Below are 9,902 nucleotides of genomic sequence, written 5' to 3'. Positions count from 1 at the left end.
AGTTAAACTTGATATAGAATACAATATATACAATATGTAGCTGTACTAAATATAAATTATTCAAAGCTAGCTTAGGATGTGCACTATCAGAATTAAAAGAAAAAGAAAACCTTGACAGTCATAAATTTCGAATACATGTAGTTGTTATTCAAGTTGTTACCTCAGGTCTTTATTTTGATGTGTATTTCGTGATGTCATCAATTCATGTGTAGGTACGTTTTGTGGAGTTTGGCATTTTCTCGATGGCATTTTACTGTATGTGTTCAGCATTACATAACATTACATTACCCCTGCACACTACGATCCACGCTGCAACAACTCAGAGTGCCACATCAATCAGGCTGCCATGGCCAATGGGAAACAATATCTTATCGGCACATGATTAGCCTTAGCAACTATTGTCACACTAAGAATGACAACATCCTGTATTTTCGAATTTTATTGTTTCAGCTTACTGTCTTCACACTCCACTCGTGGATAAATCGATGTCGTACGATTCGACAACTGCGTTTAGATGTGTCGTCGTTCTGCATCTAAAATATTAGTAAAACCTCTAAGAATATAAGACCTCTTAATTATTAGACGACTAGAAGTAACAATATCGACGCTTTGACCGGCCAATGTGACACCCATTCACATCACTGAAACGTTTCTTCGATATCTTCATTTTTGATGTACGTCAACTACTAGAAATATAATTCTAAAACTTTCCGATGACTATTCATGTGAAATTCACTGAGATCACTGATCTGATAGGCACTTTTATTGTTCTCGTTCAGCTGTTGCTAGTCTTTGACTTTTTATTCTGCTTTTGTGACTTGAATTTGTAGTGTGAACCATACAGAATTGTGACTAGGTGACTCACTGTTTTCTTCATGTTTTGAACGCTATATTTTCCCCTATTTTAAAAGTGTCACGTTTTCAATTTGTTGATGTGTTTGAAGAATTATTTTGTTTCGGATCAAAAGGATCACGTGACATGTGCTAGCAATGGCTGCAGCGAATCACATCAAAGCGTGACAGACCAAGATGTGTTCGTCGATATATGGAAATTAGTATGATATGATAATGATAACACACAACAGGACATTGTTGTAATTATATAAACTAATTCTGCAATTTCTTGACATGTCTTCACGTTTTAGCATCAAAGAGACCGCATACTCCTTATGTCAGAGGCGTTGATTTAATATAGGTTTCACACCATTAGAATGTGCGGCGTAAATTTATTTTACTTTTATTTAACTTGATCTGCCAATCATGCAGGATCATTTCCGTCGTTCAGTCGACTCAACTCCAGTGTAAGACCCCAAGTTAATTATATTCATTTCAAAAGTTTCCCACAAAACTAAAAAAAACGTACCACATACATGCTGAAAAACGTTCTGAAAGACACATTGTCTTATCAGTAGGTTCAAGATATTCACACTGACCTAGAATACCTACCCACTTAAACTTGTTTCAATGGTGTTTCCTCAATTTCCACTCACCATTCAAATTAGTAACAAGTCAGAAGATCAATTTGTGGGTCAATACATTCTAAAAGGAAGATATATTATTTTTCGGGGAAGAGTTAGAAAGGGGGAATTAGCAATTCTTAGGGGGTCATTGCAAAAGAAGGGACCCATTTGGAGAGCAGCAATGATCCTCGTATCTGTTGCTGTTGCACGTGACTTGATCCTCATGTCTGTTGTCACATGTGACTTGCAGCTGTCAACTGTGTTCGTACTTCGATGCCCGCTTTGTCGGCTATGACTGGCTTCCGTGTGAGGTAGTATTGTTGTGCCCTGTTATTGGGGCGACTTGAGTTCTTGATATACTGAAGCTGCTGTTATGTCTTTAAACTTGTATTAGTACTACTGCTGTATCGCTTACTGGCAATGAACCAAGTGTGCCCTCATTTGCCACAAAGGAGCCAAAACTACCACCACCAAACAGACTGGACTCCACTCAGGTAAGTTGGGTTCTTATTGGAATTGATCATGGTGCATAATAGCATTAATAACATGTCCTGTCTGATGTACTATTTGGAGATTATAATATAGCATTATGTAGTCATACGATAGAAGCTTGATGAATTATAAAATACATAAATTACATGTACTAGTATAAAATACAATTTGAATTTGTCTGTACACATGTTTGCTTTCATAGTTACCGTCCCATAAATTACGCCATTCGGTATGGCATGATTTGAGAGTAACCGACGTGAAGGGAAACGAACTAAACTGTCCACGGGTTAGGAAAGCACCAGAGAAAAAAGAACACAACTTGTACAGAGTGACAGATGAAGACGGTAATAAACTGCATCATTCCAAAGTTGGAAAGGATAAATTAGATCACCGAAATAAAACTGAAAACTGGGAAAACTGTACGGTGAGTTACTTGCATTTATAGATACGTGTTACTCGCCTAAAAATAATGTATTTTGCATGTGTTATGTGTGCCAAATGTGACCAGTATTTATATCAGTTATTTTTTTATTAGTCCGCGTTCGGACGAAGTCCAAAAACGGGGACTTATAATTCGGTCTCCGTCCTTCTGTCCGTCCGTGCGTCCGTGCGTCCGTCCGGAGTCATATTTCAGATTCCCTTGGACCGATTCCATTCATTCTTTGCATGTGCCTAGTACCTTATGTGGGACATATGCAAATGCAGTTGTTTAGCGATTCGATTCAAAATGGCCGACTGGCAGCCATCTTGTTTTTTGAAAATGTTGTATTTTGGACATGCTTTGTCAATTGTCATTCAAACTTGGTACATAGATTATACATGTCCATGACGATTTATTTCGCAATTGGACCAAAGATGGTCGACTGGCAGGCATCTTGTTTTTGTTTTTTTATGCGGTATCTTGGACGTGCTCTGTCAGTTAAAATGTACTTTATACATGTTAGGATGCATGTCCATGACAATTTGTTTCAAAATCTGGTCAAGGATAGCCGATTGACAGCCATCTGACTGTTTGGCCTTACTACTATATTTCCACAACTTATGTACTATTTTCATTCGTATTTGGCACATACATCATACATATCAGTGTGTTTCAAATCAGATCAAAAATGGCCGAATAACGGCTGTTTTTATTTTGGCCATATTACTATGACACGAAACACGTCTGTTGTATACGCCACTTGGAACTTGAGTTTCAAGGACACACTCGCGACAACCCCTCTGCTTTAATATGACGAGCAAAAAGAGAACTTAACGGGGACTGTGTCATTGTCAATGACTTGTTATTGTAATTTTTCTTCTTGTCTTATAATTGACAATATTTACTGTCTGAATATCATATCATCTGAAATAGGATTCATTGCAGAAATAAGAATGTCCATCATTGCTAATGGCGTTCATTTTGAAATTTATCTGTGTACAGTATATTGCAAAACCTCATCTATGGCACACCTGAAGTGAACCAATTGTGAACCACCTGAAGTGATCCAATTGTGAACGTAAATTCACACTTTGTAAATTTCTATAATACCCCCTAATTCATTTTGGTCTGAATCACATTGAAATTATTATAAGTTTTGTTTCTCTTACAGGATGTCAACTTGTCATACCAAGATCTGGGACACAGATATCAGCTTGAAAATTTTGTCCGTGTTTTAAAGAGACTCATTCGTGTGGAAAGACTTAATCTTGCTGACAATACTCTTACCAATTTGCAGTCCGTTTCTTTACCAAGGTAAATACATTTTCATTGACTGTCATGTGCAAAGCATGCAATAGGCGTGCGTGCGTGCGTGCGTGCGTGCGTGCGTGTGTGTGTGTGTGTGTGTGTGTGTGTGTGTGTGTGTGTGTCAAGAACCATACATCGGATTTTTTGATGAAACTTGGTGCATAGATGCGCAGAATTGATTAGTTTTAGGTGAAAATCCGTGCATATTAATTACCTAATTTGCATAATGATTAATCAATTTTCGGCTTTTCCACTGATCTCAAATACTAATCATCTCATTTTAATGAAACCTCGTACATGGATGTCATAGGACACTGCACAGACCTGATAGTTTTTAGAGTAATACAAGTACATATTAATTACCTAATTTGCATAATTAATTGATTTTTTTTCAATGAAACTTGGTACATACTCAATGACTATGCAGAGATCAATTGTTTGCATAATTAGTTAATTTTCAGCTTTTCCACTGATATCTCAAGTACTAATTGTCACATTTCAATGAAATTTGGTACATAGATGCTCCAAGACAATAGACAGATCTGATTAATTTTGAGTTAAAATCTGTACATGTTAATTACCTAAATTGCATAATTAACCAATTTTAAGCTTTCACACTAATACCGTAAAGTTCCTTTTTGAGGCCGCAGCTTTAATAGAAGCTGCACCCCTAACTTGAGACATTGTTTCATGTTAAAATTGCCAAGTTTTGATCCCAGGGAAAAGTATGCAATATAAGCCGCACCCCAAACTTTCACAAACCAAACAGCCATCACATATTTCAGAAAAAGATATACCATTTAATTTTAAATTAAGGCATAATTTTTCGAACATTTCAATGATTCCCGACGCTTAAATTATATTCTAATTAAGGTTTTTCGTAGTCATTGACGTTTATTCCAGAGTACAGGTTTATTGTGGGTAACGTGACTGGGTAAACTGCGTTTCGACAATGAGCTGTTATTATCTTCAAAAGTGTTAAATTCTTCTTCAATGCTCAGCTTATCTTTCGAAAACAACTAATTTCTTGATTTAAAAAAAAATCATGCAGTTTTCCCATCAAAATCAAAGCCAAACGATCGCACTACAACAACGGTAAATCTCTTCCGTGTTTCGTTTACCATGAGGTCGCTGAACTACATTAACGTATTTAAATGAGCTATGGTAATTTAATCACGTTGCCACCATCCAGCGTTTCGATTGGTTAATTAGCGACTTGACCTATCACGTCAACATAACAGTTTCAAGTCACTAAAGATGTTTGAACTAACATGGCGGATATCATGGCGGATCGAGCATTTATATGTGACCAAAATCATTCGCTTGCGGTGAAACTAATTTGAATTTTCACAACATTTCAACGAATTTATATTTTGTACATTATTGTAATCACAACTGATTAATAATCAGCAATTGTAACACTTCGAAAACAAGTAAGTTATTCACTTGTGTGAAACGCAGCATGACCGTTACCGTGATCATTTGCTACTAAGAATGCATTCGTTTTTGTTTTGACTTCTTTTAAAATATACTTTTCGTTATCAAAAATAAGAAAATAAATATATATTACATTAAATAACATACTGAGTATTTTTGTCGTTATCATTTTTTTTTATTGACTTTTTTATTTTAATTTCCCCGATGTCTAGATTAAACATGGAATGTACTGTCACTCTTCCGGAAGTCGAACATGCCGCAATCGACTGTGTCAGACGGCTGTCTGCACGGTTACTAAAAGAGTGACCGGTGCTAACGAATTAGTCCATTCTAGAGATTGTAGTATACAGTACCGTAATCTGCAAATGCATACAAATCTATTTGTAGATATTATTTATTGTGCAGTATGTTATACAGTGTGAAATTTCGTTTGTGTACAAGTTTGTCTGTGTGTAAAAATTCGAAAGTGCCTTAGAATCGCAACAAAGTTGCAATCGAGTGTCGTGCATCTCATTAGCATATCATTATCCCTTCTGGCTTTTGTTTTCTGAAAAAAAATAAAATTAAAGCCGCACCAAGACTTCACGCATCTAAATTCGTCCATTGAAAAAATGAATTTTAATTAAAGCCGCGGCCTCAAAAAGGAATTTTACCGTATCTGAAGTACTAATTATTCTATTTCAAGGGAACTTGGTACACAAATGGTCTGTTACATTGTGCAGACCTATTCAGTTTTACACTCAAATCTGCCTTCTCTGTGTTGTGTACAGTCTGGATATGTCTTAGAACTTTAACACCACTCTACGATGATCATTCTAACCTCACTAACTTCAATTGACGCATTAGATTATTGTTTTTTTCTGCTATTGCATAAAAAGACTGCTGCATGCAACAAATTTAGAAAACAATGATTACAATTTTTTTTTATTATAAAAGACTCCACGGATAGCCAAAATGAATTATGGGAAAACAACGCCATTTATAAGTTTTGTTTCTATTAATTTGGTAATACTAATTCTGTCTTGCTGACGTGATCTATTTCAGATGTACACACCTGACATTGTGCATGAATTATTTTGAACACTTTAAGGTAAGTATTCATTTAACATGTAAACACTATGGTAAGTCTTAATATAGACAGTAAATGTTGTTTTTGTATGCTCACATACAATAATTATGCATTACAATGGTATGTGTACATTACGTCTGGTTTATATTGCTGGTGCACACAGGCAGTTTATTTGTATAATACTGTAAAACAATTTATTTTCACTATTTCGATGTTTCAAGCCATTTCACTGTTGTTTTTCTAAGTCCACTTAAGTGAACTTGACAGGAAAACAATGAGTTCTACTGTTATTCTTTATGTTCACATAAAACCAGCAAATAATTAATGCATTTACAGTAAACTTGTTTTCTTTTCTTATAAAGGCTGTACTTTCTTGATATTTTCAAGTATCATTTTTGGGGGTTTAGAATTCATGTTTTTTTTGACCACGTGTTATTAGTGCTTGCTGGGAATATAGGCTCATGAACCAATTTGATTTAAATTTGGTACACATGTCAGGTTGTGGTCTATAATCACCAAGTGATAAATAATTGTCATTGTGGTCTTGTTAGCTGTACAAATACTGAGCCCTCATGATGCTTTGTATTTTGAAATTGTCACTAAATTTGTTATTTTTTATGAAACTGGATTTTTTTATTTTCTCTAATAAAAGCCGTGACTTAGACACTTGCGTGGTGACCATCATATTTTGTCCCGCCCCAAGTTGTATTTGTGACACTTTCAGGTTTCAACGTTTACAGTCATATCAGTTAAAATCTCACATATTGTACACGTTTTATTTTAATTTCCAGTACCTTCCCAAAGCCCCACAATTGAAGATCTTAAACCTTGCTGACAATCATATCCAAACTCTGGATGGACTTCGTAATCATTCGCTTACGATGAAAAAAAGTTGAAATTTATTTGCATTTCATAACAATTAAACGAATTTATTTTTGCACGTTATTATAATCATTACTAGGTAATAATCAACAATTGTAAAACGCAGCATGACCGGATTGCGATACCGCGATCATTTGCTACTAAGCAATGCAGTTGCAGTTCGTTTTTATTTGAAACGTCTTTTACTAATAAAATGAAACAATATAATTGTATTTGGCGCACGAGGTTCGTTAATGTTATTTTTTTTGGAGAAAGATGCGCTGTCTACTTTTTAATCCAGCAAGAAAAAAATGTATAACATTTTAGATTAGCTTCTGTAATGGTTTCTTTGGTTTTGGGTGGTCCAACTGCCGGCATTGAAAATCGGCTTAGATGGATATTTCAATGAAAATATAAGCCCCCTAAACATATTTGATGATAATTTTTTGAAACCGCCCAGGGAGATTTTTCGAATGGGCAAATTTACGGCAGAATCCGGTACATGCGAAATTTTAAATGTCGCAGTCATGTTTTCATGATACAGCAGCCAAATGCATCATTTCTTTTAAGATATGCAAATGTGGAATAATTAATGCCGTTTTAATTTTTATCCACTATCTTCTACATTGACACCAATCCACATAAACACGTTCTTGGGCAATATGAAATCTTTAATTTAGGCGCCGGGGAAGAGTGAAACTCCTTAATTTAGTTCTAAAATAGGCGAAACGAAACATTGAAAAATGTCAATTAAAAAAATTGTTGGCATTTTCACACAAAAATACTACCGTAAAAACTCCAAAATTTCGACCCCTCTAAAAAATCGGTCGCCTAATTATTTGCCGGGTTTCGGTATTTTATTTACCTCAAAATTTTCGACTCCACTAAAAATTTGCCGACTCATTCTTATTCGAAAATTTCGACCAGTTTTGGTTTTCCCCCAAACGAAAAAAAAAAAACGATGTGAGCGTCCAAACGGGACTTTCCCCGAAGGCATGAATCCGGGTTTCTGATTGACTGAGAGATTTTTATTTTATTGGTAACGAAAGTATATTCTAAACGAAGTTTCAAATAAAAACGAACACAACACACATCTTCTACATAGAAGCAAATGATCATGGTTGCAAAATCCGGTCATGCTGCGTTTCTGAATTGTTGATTATTACTCAGTAGTGATTATAATAATGTACACAAAATAAATTCGTTGAATTGTTATGAAATACAAATAAAAGTCAACTTAGTTTCATCGTAAGCGAATGATTCCGGTCTCATATAAACGTTTGATGCTGTAGGATATCCGCCATGTTCTCTTAGGTCAAATCGCTAATTAACCAATCAAAAAGCTGAATGATGCCAACGTGTTCAAATTACCATAGCTTATTTAAATATGTTAATGTTATTGAACGCAATGCGGAAAAGATTGATGTTGTAGTACGATCTTTTGGCTTGAATTTTGATGCGAAAACGGCATGATTTTTTTTTAAATCAAAAAATGTATTGTTTTTAAAAAATAAACTGGATATTTGAAGAATAATTTAACATTGTTTACAGTGATAACAGCTCATTGTCGAAACGAAGCTTACCCGTTCACGCTAGTCACGATAAAAATCATACTCTTGAATAGACGTCAATGACTACGGTAAAACTTAGACTATTTTAGCCGGCAGGATTGATTGAAATGTCCGAAAAATGACGCCAAAATACACCTTAAAAGTCCCATTTTATTTTCTTAAATCCCATTTTTTTTAATCCAAGGGCGAATTTACGGCAGAATCTGGTTCCTCAAATAAGGGACACGTGAGCTTTGATTCTAACCGGATACATTGCACTGGGTCGGGGAGATAGTTTGCTAAACTTCCATGTATCTTTTGTCCAATGGGTACCTGTACTTCGAACATTCGCAAGTTTTCCTATGTAGTGCGAGACAGCTTTATCTTTTGACCTATTAGTTTTGTGCTGACCTCTTCTCCGCGTCTTGATGTTTTGTTTTCCTTGTCATTATACTCGCTGATTGATGACTTTGTTTTGATTTTGAGTTGTTTAGCCTACAACTCGGCCACGACCTTTGCTTTTACTGTGAAACATGGGGAAGTTTACGTCAATTGACGGACGTTGTATTTTTTTAAAACTAACGAAGCACACTGTCTATCATCCCCATTTTTTTCATTTGCTGATTTCTACTCTGAAAAATTCGACCGTCCGAAAATGCACCTTAATTTTGACTCTAAAAACACGTCACATTTCCAACACTAATTATTTAAAACCGGTCGAAATTTTGGAGTTTTTACGGTATATGGTATATTTACCGTATTCAACCGCGTTATACAGAATGAAGTATTTATAACTAACCCGTATAATATTATGTTATCTTTTCAGAGTGTTCAAGACTTTACCAGATTTAAAGGAACTTGATGGTATTCCAAAACTGTCAACTGACGATACACAGGAATATTATGGTGAATATTATTATATTCAATACTCGGCCATGTTGAATGTACACAGCTAATTGAGCTCCTCAGTAACGGTGATTTTTTTTGCCAAAGTGGTGTTATTATCCTTTGAAGAAAAGGTAACCTTATATCTTAATATCTTGTGAATAACTGGGAGAAGTTTCAAGATGTCTTGTATAGACGGTGAAGAGAAAAGAGTGTCAAAACCCTTTGTGGATCCAGCCTTTGTTTATGATATGGACACAATGGACAAAGTCACAACAACAAAGGACAAAAAAGTCACTAAGAAGATAGGAAATACTCAAATGAAGAATATACCTGCTAATGAAGAGATCTACACTGACTACAAGTCTGAAAGAGGTGAGCAAGTGCCATGCAACATTAAGTTTAAAACTAAACGCATA

At 35.3% G+C, this 9,902-nt stretch overlaps 1 pseudogene; it reads left to right on the top strand.

Moving 5' to 3' along the window:
• Positions 1 to 1,260: 1,260 nt before the first annotated feature.
• Positions 1,261 to 9,554, top strand: LOC146733930 (uncharacterized; annotated as a pseudogene).
• The last annotated feature ends 348 nt before the right edge of the window (positions 9,555 to 9,902 follow it).

Source organism: Saccoglossus kowalevskii, chromosome 15 (assembly GCF_978046115.1).
Source record: "Saccoglossus kowalevskii chromosome 15, keSacKowa6.1, whole genome shotgun sequence".
Classification (NCBI taxonomy): Eukaryota; Metazoa; Hemichordata; class Enteropneusta; family Harrimaniidae; genus Saccoglossus; species Saccoglossus kowalevskii.
This window is presented reverse-complemented; position numbering and strand designations above follow the sequence as displayed.